Source organism: Phragmites australis, chromosome 13 (genome assembly GCF_958298935.1).
Source record: "Phragmites australis chromosome 13, lpPhrAust1.1, whole genome shotgun sequence".
In the NCBI taxonomy this organism is placed as follows: Eukaryota; Viridiplantae; Streptophyta; class Magnoliopsida; order Poales; family Poaceae; genus Phragmites; species Phragmites australis.
The window spans coordinates 13,264,360-13,275,737 of NC_084933.1; positions in this window are offsets into that span (position 1 = coordinate 13,264,360).

An 11,378-nucleotide genomic window follows, 5' to 3' on the forward strand; every position below is an offset into this window, starting at 1 on the left:
ATCCCGATTGCACTTGTGCAACACATGCAGCATTATCTTTATAGATAATGGTAGGGGTGTTAGTAGTATTCAAAGCATATGACTGCTGGATATGATTGATCACTCTTCTAAGCCATGCGCATTCTCGTGCGGCTTTGTATAAAGCTATTATTTTCGAGTGGTTCGTCGAAGTAGATACAAGACTTTGCTTCAACGATTTCCAGGATATTGCAGTTCCACCACATAAGAAAATATAGCCAGTTTATGATTTCACTGTATGCGGGTCTGACAGGTACCCAGCATCTGCATATCCAACCAGACTTAGATCCTGATTCTTTCTGTAGAACAGGCCTAGATCTTTACTACCTTGCAAGTAGCGCAGAATATCCTTCAAGCCCTTCCAGTACCTTTTAGTGGGCTCTACACTGTATCGTGCAAGTAGGTTTACTGCAAACGCTATATCTGACCTAGTGCAATTAGCCAGATACATTAGCGCACCTATTGCACTTAAGTATGGGAATTCTGGTCCCAATACTTTCTCCCCCTCTTCTCTAGGTCTATAGGGATCTTGATCTGCTTGTAATGACCTTCCGACTATGGGGGTTTAGCAGAAAATGATTTTTCAAAACCAAACCGCTCTAACACCTTCTGAATGTATTTTGATTGATGTACAAAAATTTCATTTGCCACATGCTCTAGCTGCAGGCCCAAGAAAAATTTAGTTCTACCCAAATCATACATTTCAAATTCAGATTTTAAGTAGAAACTTGCTTCTATATATCTTTTTTTTACCAATGATATTCAGATTATCTACATATACTGATATTATACAAAATCCATTCTGGGACCTTCTTATGAATACACAGGGACAATCTGTGCTATTTGTGTAGCCTTATTTTTTAAGAAATTTACTCAAATGATTGTACCACATTCTACCTGACTGTTTCAACCCATACAACGACTTTTTCAATTATACGCTATAAAGGTGTCTATTTCCTCTATCCTGATTCGGCAACGGTATTCCTTCATGTACCGTCATATAAATGACTGAATCTATGCTCCCATAAAGATATGCAGTCACAACATCCATTAATTTCATTTTCAACTCCATGTTGATTGCCATTGAGATTAAATATCTAAAGGTAATGCCACCCATCACCAGGGAATAGGTTTCTTCATAATCAACGCCTAGTCGTTGAGTGAAACCTTGTGCCACTAGTCGTGCTTTGTACCTCACAAATTTCATTCCTTTCATTCCTCTTACGAACAAAAACCCACTTATATCCGACTGGTTTAATGTGGGGAGGTGTGCGGCATACTGGCCCGAAAACCTCTCTTTTGTTCAGGGTCAGCTGTTATTGCCTTCTGTCAATCTTCCCAATCTGACCTCATTCTACATTCAGCGAGCGATGCAGGCTCAGGGTCATGATCTATGACTGTGGTAATTTTATTTGCAAAGTATGTGTCGACTATTGTGGTTGCTCTATTCTAGGATTCCCCTGAATTCACATAGTTTATTGCTATTTCATCATAGGCTGCACTTTCAGATGCTTCTTCATCTTGCTCTTCATAATTTCTTACTATTGGAGTAAGGTCTTTTAGTTTACCAGCGTCGATTTTAGCGTGCGTATTTTTGCTGGTTCCTTCCTATGTGGGAAGATTCAAATCTGGTATACCTACTTCCTGAGATTCCATACCATCGCCAGGTCTCAACTGGCTCCCCTTCTTTTTCCTTTAAGGCACTTTTGCGATCAGCTGTGGTAAGCTGTCATTTCCCACCTTCATCGGATGTCTCCGGCTATTTGGGACTTGAAAAACCAAATTTCTTGTCCTTTTATTATTTTTTGGAGCTCCTAGGACAAGATGAGGGGTACCTTCTTTTGGTACTTCCACCCTCTCCGATGCATTGCGTGCAGGCACATGCAACTGAGTCACGCTCTTCAAATCACAAAAATGATCAGGCAGATTGTTTGCTAATTTCTCCAAATCGATAATTTTCTGTACTTCACCATTTGCTTCACTAGTGCGAGGATCATGTGCCGTAATTCCTTCAGCCTGCCATATAATTTTCTGACATTTTTCATCCAAGGGTATATTTTCTCCCCCTAATGATGGAAAATTATTTTCATCAAAAATGCAATCAGCGAAGTGGGCCGTATGCAAATTTTCAGTTGTTTGTTCTAAATATCGGATTATGGATGCTAACCGACATATATTCCAACTTTTCGCAAAGGTCCCATAGTGCTTCACTGTGGCGACGGTATTGGCACATAAACCATGCATCCAAATTTGCGTAAATGAGAAATCTTCGAAATTACCCCTTGCATTAGTTGCATAGGTGACTGGATGTTGTAGGAGGATAATATATAATTAGTGAGAGCTGCCGCATGTAAGACTATGTATCCCCAACATGTAGTAGGCAAATTATCAGCGCTTCAGCTAGTCCATTCTGTGTATGGACATACGGTACAAAATGTTCAACTTTAATTCTCATACTAGTGCAATAATCATCGATGACAAAACGATTAAAGAACTAACATGCTTTTCTAGTTATGAACAGGTTTAAGCACTAGTTGTGAAGATAAGTGACTCTTGACGCTCGTCGAAAACAATTGAAGAATCAACGAAGAGTACTAATAGGATTTACATTCTTTTATTTTTGAAATTGAGTCTAGGATAGACGCTCTATTTAGAAGGTTGGTTTTGATTGCTTGGTTAGTGTCTCAATACTCAAGAGATCCTTTAGAACCACCTAGTTGAGAGACACATTCACTCACGGACACAGAATTCTCTCTAAAAAAAACTTCACTGAGTCCGGAGTCTCCGGTGTTCACCGGATACTCCGGTACTCAGTATTTAGCCGGAGTCTTCGAGATAGACTCCGGCAGAGAGTCTCGGTTACGGTTTATTCTTTTTGGAAAAAGCCCGGAGTCTCCGGTGTTCACTGGATACTCCGGTAATTTAAGGGTTAACAGACCAGAGTCTCCGAGGGAGACTCCGCCAGAGAGTTTCGGTTAAGTGTTTATTTTAATTAAAAGGGGACCAGAGTCTCCGGTGTTCACCGGACACTCCGGTAAATGTTTTAGAGTTAACCGGAGTCTCCGAGCGAGACTCCGGCAGAGACTCTCGGTTAGCATTTAATCTTTTTGATAAAAGAAAAGAGAGACCGGAGTCTCCGGTGTACACCGGATACTCCGGTACCTGGAGAGGCCGGAGGGTCCGGCTGGTCTCCGGATAAACATTTTGGAAGGACTGTCAGGATCGGAGACTCCGGTGTTCACCGGAGACTCCGGTAATTCAACAGAACTGTAACGGCTAGCTCTGACACATTCGGTGACCGTTCTGACGCCGTTTTTGGATTTAGGACCGGATACTCCGGTAAGCTCTGACAAAAACAGTAACGGCTAGTTTGTGAAAGAGTGCTATAAATGCCCCCTCACCCCATGGCATTTAGAGCTTGCTGTGGCTGGTAAACCTTAGACCTCTTAAGCACTTTAAGAGCATTCAAAGACCCTTCAACCACCTCTAGTGCAAAGTTTGCAAAAATTTGAGAGTTTGTGTTTGGAGAGGGTTCAAGCCACTTGAGCATTGAGTTCTTCATCGAGCATCTACAGCAATCATCTCTCTTGAAGCTTTGGGCTTCTAGAAGGAAAGGAGTCGCCCGAAGAGCACCCAAAACTTATGGTGTGCCTCGGGAAGTTTGTAAACATCTTCGAATTGAGTAAGATTTTTCTAGCTTGATCTTGGTGGTCGCTAGAAGAGGATAGGGTTGGAAAAGATCCGGCTCTTTTTGAGCTCCTCAACGGAGACGTAGGCACTTCTTTGTGAGGTGGCCGAACTCCGGGATAAATTCACGTGTTCTTATTTGTGCAATTTACTTTATCGCGTGAATTTTGTGACTTGTCATATAAATTGCTCTAGTGTCAATCTTGCTAGTGTTAAGTGTTATTTTAGCTCTGTGATATCTAGTGGACCTAGTATAAACCTTAGACTCTAGATGTTATCTTTAATTCACATTTATTCTGAAATTCCCATTGAGGCCGGAGACTCCGGACTAGACCGGATACTCCGGACCATACCGGAGTATCCGGCCTTCACCGGAATATCTGGCACTTTTAATCTGCTGTTTTTAGTTTTAATTTTCAGAAAATCCTATTCACCCCCCCCCCCCCCTCTAGGCACTTTCATTACTACTAGTAAAGTTGCTTCATGTTGCTAGATTGGGTTGCTACAAATTTTTTCTTTGATATTTTCTATGCTATTATATGAATATTATTAAATTTAAACGCATTAGAGGCAATTTAAATAGTAACAATAACATAGAAATAAATACTGCACAATGGCTATAACATATGCAAAATTCAAATTTTAGGAGTACTTTTATGCAGGAAAAAGTATTTTTGGGATTTTCTGTAAAGTCCATGGGTTTATACGCAAAATTCCAAGATTTGCGTAATTTCCAAAAACCACATGGTCTAATACGCAAAAATAGGGCCGCTGGATAATATTCTAAAAAACTAGGGGACTAAACGCAAAAGTTTCAGGGATTGCGCTCAAATACTGGAAAATCCAGGGGCTAAATGCAAATTCGGATTTTCTTTTCTTTTTCTTATTTCCTCCAATTTTCAGCCTTAATGGGCTGGCCTGCTTAACATTTGGGCCGGCCCTACCCAACTGGCCCGCCGGCACCTCCTATACAAGGGGCGGCTAGGGTTTGGAAACCCTAGCTGCCATTAAGACCGGCGGCGGCTGGCGCACGGTGTTCAGGCGCGAGGAACGGCACGTGGCTTATGTGGGGAGGTGTCGGCGGCCCACAGAGGCCTGTCGTGGCCAGTGCGGCGCACCGACAGGGCTACAACAGCGTGCCAGCACGGCGACGCCGCTTTGGGCGGTGCGCAGATCGGGCGGTATGTAGTTCCGGCGGTGGCTTGGCGGCGCTGGTTCGGGCGGCGCGGCGGATCTACAGGGCTGCGGTGGCGCAGCATCCAACGGCCGGTGCATGGCGTGGGTGCTTCTCCGATGCAGCCAAGGGACGGTGACGGTCGGCTGGTGGTGGCACAGCACCAAGCACGCAGCCGCACGTGTGCGAGCGACACGGCGGCTTCGGGCGCACGGCAAGCGGTGGCCAGGCCGCTTCAGGAGGCGCGGTGGAGCTACAAGGCTGCCTGCTTACATGCCGGCGATATCCCCCTCCCCTTTTTTTTCTTCTTCATCTATGGTGGTGGCCTTCGAGCCACCGCATATTGTGCTTGAGGACAGCGGCCGAGTTCGGCCGACGGTGTGATCCTTCCTTTTCGTGTTCTGATCTGTGTAGAGATGATGGACGTCGGTACTGACCGGCGGCGAGTGGTGGCTGTGGGCCCCACGAGATCAGATGTGATCCACTACTATTCATGCATACGGGCTATTGTTCGTACATATGGGGCTACTGTTCATGCGAGATTTCAGATCTATTTTGATGCAAAAGACAGTAGCTGCGAGGATACGTACCGAATCGATCGTACCTTTCAATTCTTGCGAATGATTCGTGCCGCTTATGGCATATAGGCTAGGCCAAAGACCTGTCCGCTTGATGTCGATACTGATATAGTGCAGATCGATCATAGGTAGATTCGTTCCGCTAGCTTGATCTCCGGTAGAGCTTCGTGCTGATAACGTGTTGAGAAACCGCTACTACCAGGTGTAGTCCAGCGATTTCTCTGAAACAATTACAAAATGAGACACAAGCATAGGAAAAACTGTCTATTCTTTATTCATCTGTGTTTACAATGAGGGGTGCTATCCCGTATATATAATGCCAAAAACCCCTAAGAGATAGAATCAAATAGATCAAGACGGGCTCATATTCAATTGTAAAACTCCAGATTTTCTAACAAAGCTGCCGGTCATATGGACCTAGTCCTTTTCTCCTACAATGAATGACAACATATCCAAACTGACACTCCTATAGTTCACTCTTGTTGGAATTAGACGCGAAGCTTTCAGTGTGTTCCCTGGAATTAGTGGGCATTAGCATTACCAATCAAAATAGATAGATATATATTGTGCAAAAGTCACCCTTGAAGGCATGGCCGCGTCACAGTTCGTAATATGCTTAATCCAGAGGGCCTTTTTCCTGGGAACGATTTCTTTGTTCAGATAATTTGGGAGTATTTTTTTTTCATTGATACTTCCATTCTTGAGACTTGTTTAGCCACCAATTTGCTATGAAACATCATCCTGGCCAGAGACCAAAGTTCCACAGCGCCTAATGAAATCAGTATGAACGCCGTAGGAAAACAGGAACACATAATTTGCTAGAGATGGGATGATACGGCTGACGGAAACGACTAACATAGATTAGATATAAGTTGCAAGAAAATACACCACGACATTATGAATTAAGCACGGAGGTCCGCCCCACCGGTGGGCAGCGGGCCGGACTACTCCGCGGTATCCGCCGGCGCCTTGCGGTCCCTGGAGACCTCGCACATGCAGGTCTTTGTTGGCCGCCTTGTCTGGGAGGGCGGCCCGCTGCTACTCCCCTTGCTTGAGCACGTAACTGACGAACAACCAGCAACTAAGAACGTTGAGGACCGGCATGGTCACCTCCGGCGGTGGGAGCTTCACCTCTGTCTCCGGCCAGTGGCCCGCTAGCTACCTGGCTGGTTATCGATATATGGGTCGTCGCACACATTTCGAGGATCAGTATGAACACTAGATCGATGATACTAGCTGCAATTGGAGTCCTAAGACCATAATCAAGGGATTTTCTTTGCGGACGAGAATCCCTTCGTAAATTCTCGTTACCTTTAGTATTTGTAGCGAAAATGACCCTATTAATTTATGATTGTAATTTTAGTGATTAATAACAACATAGTTAATAGGACTAACATATTTGTCAAGAATATATATTACTACGTCGCATGGATGCAATATACGAAGAAGCCACCGCATTCGGAACAAAGTTTGATTGAATTGGAAAAAGTCCTAGAGAAATTGTTCTCACCGGAAGGTCCGACGCTGGAAGAATTGCACTCACAGAAGCATTATGTCCAGAGTCAGTTTGCCTCGCCGGATGATCCGGTGATAAGGAATATATACATTGGAGTAATTCTGACAGAAGGAGTCAGAGTGGATTATACTCACCGGAAGGTCCGGCGATCAGAAGAGATGTACACCAGACTATTTCTTGCAAAGAAGAATCTAAGCGTAGAAGATCGAAGATCTACTCACCGGATAGTTCGGTGATGAAAAAGTGATGCACACCGAAGGCTTCACCGGAGCATTTAATAGAGTGTGTGAAAAACCCAGAAAAGAAGAATTTCTACACACTGGAAAGTCCGGTGATGAAGACAATGCACACTGGAGTATTTTGTGCAGAGAAAAAGTTTGGCACGACGTGGCTCAAGAAAACTCATCGGATAGTCCGGTGATGAATTGAAGATTACACCAGACAATTTGGTGTTCAGAAGAACTCTGAATGAAGTTCTAACGGCTAGTTTCTAATAATGTACACACCGGATGGTCCGGTGTTTGTACCTCTGTTAACGCTGGATCATCCGGTATTCACAGAATATGTGCGCCGTTGTGATAACAGCTAGTCCGCGGGGTTGAGGCTATAAATATCTCTCTACTCATTCATTTGAAGTACCTGGAGTCCAAAGAAACCCTTGTATACCTAAGAAGACATCTAAGCCATCCAAGAGCATAAAGTGTTCATCCAAAGCGATTAAGCACACCATTAGTGAGTGATTAGTGCTTATAGGCCTAGAGAGAAGAGTTCCTAGTTGCTGCAACCTAGAGTGTGGATCAAGGAGTGATCCAAACGTGTACCAAGAGGTACACCGGCACCTTGGAGTCTTGATGACTCGTCGGTAACTTGTTGACCCTCTGACTTGGTGTGAAGCGGTGGAAAAAGGATTGTGCAGGTACGTGGAGGCTCTTGTCTTTGTGACTAAAGCTCCGAAGTGAAGACGGCATACAAGTGACAGGAAGAGAGGTGAGTGGTGAGATCTCGCCTTGGTGGCTTGGTGGCTCATCGTGCTGGAGGCCTTGTCTTGGTGACTTGGTATCTCAAGAGCCGTGACCAGAAGAGACTTAGCGACCGAGAGCATATCCTTTGTGGAGCTCCAATGTGGACTACGGGTGGCTTGTGTGCCACCGATACCACGGGATAAAAATCTCTCGTACCGAGTTTGTCTCTATACTTCATTTACGTTTCCGCATTTACTTACTTGCAATTTACCTTGCAATTCTCTTAAGCGGTAGAGTAGACACACTAGATAAGTCTAGAGCATATTTAGATAAAATTGAGATAGATTTATCTTGTGAAATTTTTGGAGCCAATAGTTTTAAGTGTCCTAATTCATCCTTCTCTTAGGACGTCCTCGATTCCCTTCAGCACTCCAACGGTTTCTCTTCATAGTTCCCGTCACGAAGGGATTTTCAAGGCCATTCTCTTCAAGACAGGATTCTCTCTCATTTTCTTTCACGAATTTCTTCGAAGGGAAGCTGTTGGAGATTGAGAGAAAATAAAGGGAATGAGAATAGAGAGGGAATCAAAAAGGGAACGAAATGAAATGAATATAGTTGAGGATGATCTAATGAAATGAAAGAGGGGAGGTGGGTGTATGTGTCGTGAACGTACCCGGCTTAAATAGGGAGGAGGACAGGTGTGAAACCCATCTTAGCGGTGATGGAGGGATTCGGGGCCACGCCTGGATGGTTGGTTGCGGTCTTGGTCGCAGTCAACAGAGCACAGCGTTGGGCACGGGGCGCGGAGCAGAGAGAGCTTGGAGAGCTTTCCGTGAAGAGAAAGAGAGAATCTCTGTCTCAATATTATGGATGGATTGACGAGAATGTTCCGAATTGCATCTAACAGAGTTTGCTTTTACAAAAAGTTAATACATGACCTTATTGACATTATTTTTTATGCTTGCTCATCTTTACGAATGTGGGTAGACCTTTTTTTTTAAGGTAATGTGGGTAGACCTTCTGAGTGACATGAGCAAAAGAAGAACTGCTGCGAGGTGCTCAAGGCTGCTGGAAACGGTGAATCAACTCATGTCTGCTCGGCGTCCGACGCACCCCGCTCCGGAGGTCAACTGTTGATGCTTCCCCGCTCTACTCAGACGGATGAGAACCCCATGCCGACAGAGGAGAAAGATGATTGAATGGGACGTGTTGCTATCTTGGTGGTGAACTTGGTGGATCAGTTTCTTTTATTGTTATGTTAGCTATGTTTCCAAATCCATGTTAGTTTCTGGGATCGGGAGTTTATCTCAGGCTTCGGTGGTTGAACTCTCTTCCTTGTTACCTTTCTTATCACCGAGCTTTTATAAAATAATATTATTTTATTAAAAAATTGTAAAAATAATACACAAAATTCGATATTTGTAGAAATACGTACGTATTGGCACTCCTCGTACTAATATGCTACGTGTCAGTAGGCACTAGGGCCCGTCGGGCTGTGTCGATACTTCGCGTACCAACAGGTCCTGTGTCTCATAGATGATATTAAAAAAAATCATAACTTTTTCATATAATTTTAGATAGAGATGATCTTTATACAAAAATTATACTTATAAATAATATCTACAACTTCGTAATTTAACACTTTTATATTTGAATCTGTTTATATAAAAAAAAAAGTGGCTAGAGTTTTCAGATCTAAAATTTATAACCATTTTTTTGGAATCTAAACAGATTCAAGTGAAAAATTGTTCAATTATAAAGTTGTAGATATCTTCAATAGGTACAATTTTAGTATAAAGATCATCTCCATCCGAGATTATATGAAAAAATTATGAATTTTTCTTTTAATATCATCTGCAGGATATAGAATCTTTCAGCACGTGAAGTACGGACAAGCCCTAACGTAGCATGTTAGCGCGCAGAGTGCCGATAGCTATATAGTCGGCACTCCATATATCGATAGATACCTATTTATACAAATATATGATTTTAGATATTATTTTTTTTAATTTTTTAATAAAATAATATTATTTAAAAAATCTCACGACATCTTCTAATCTGGTTGTAAGGATCAAACTATTATGTTATCAAAAGTAATAGAAATGAGTTTCCTGTTGTCAAGAAAATAAAGAGACAAGGGGTAGCTAGCTCCAGCTCCACTGGCAGATTGAAAATGGCGTGCTGGAGGCAGAGCTTTGGCTCACCTACTCTTCAACTGAAGACCTACTCTTCATCAGCTCTAGCTCATGTAGCTTGTGTAAGACCCCGGACGTACCGGGATCTCATGTGCCTCTTGTATCAGTTTTTAGATTACGTAGCTGATACGCACGGTATAACAATTATAGTATCACAGTCAAACTTCGTATATAAATAGTAAAGTTCTTGTTACAAAATACTTACAATCCATATCGAATATTACAAGTCTGGCCTAGCAGCCATCAAAATATATAATGGAAGCAAAAGCCCAAACCACAAGTAGCGAGGGTTCGAACACGATTTCAGAGACTACTCTTTATCCCCAGCTTCACCTACAACGAAGTCGGTGTTGGCTTCTTCATCTGAATCACAGCAGAGTGAGTACAGAAGGTACTCAGTAATCCCTAAATTACTTCAAGGTGTTGATAGATGCATAAAGAGTTTATTCAAGGATAAAGCTTTACGGTTTAGATTTAAGCGTAAAACAGTTTATGCAGATATCCAATCGTATCAATTATGATCGACTTCAAAACATTTTAAGTAGTTTAAAACCCAGTGATGAGATGTATCTGGGGTTTCTCGGTCCTGGGAGGGGCTATACCTCACTCCGCAGTCCCTATTATCACATATGGTGTACCTTTAGTACCACACAGCTTCTGACGGATTGAGCCAGGAACCTTATCACACGGATATCTAGTTCACACACTCATTCATAAAGACACACGCACCCGAAATCTAGTCAAAAAGGTTCTACCTTCGCATGTCCATAACCGTGGACACGGTTATTCGAATAGATTTACACTCTACAGAGGTTGTACAGCTTTACCCGTGCGATATGCTCAGCCTCCAACCGTTGCAAGCGGAGGAGCGAATCATACCGAGATCCTCCAAACACCTTTCCTGCCGGGCTTTTCCATGAGACACGCCAAGTCCCAAAGCTGCATGTTCCGAAGGCCAGCAGTCCTTTTTAAGCCTAAGTCGGTCCCTGAAACCTCCAAACAACGAGACAGATGGACCATTAGCTACTCGTTACTCTCAGCCTCCTGGTATGATGCCCAACTCAGTCTAGTGAAAGAAAAGTCAAGTCCTGCCCATATAGGACGCATGGTTGCATGGGGTCGCTAAGGCATGACTGCGAAATAACTCGGTCCTTAAATGGCCGGGCCAGGCATCTTCATGTGCAATGAATACCATCATGTAACTCAAGCCGCCAAGAGCATCCTCCTTGGAGGACCACTCTACTTACC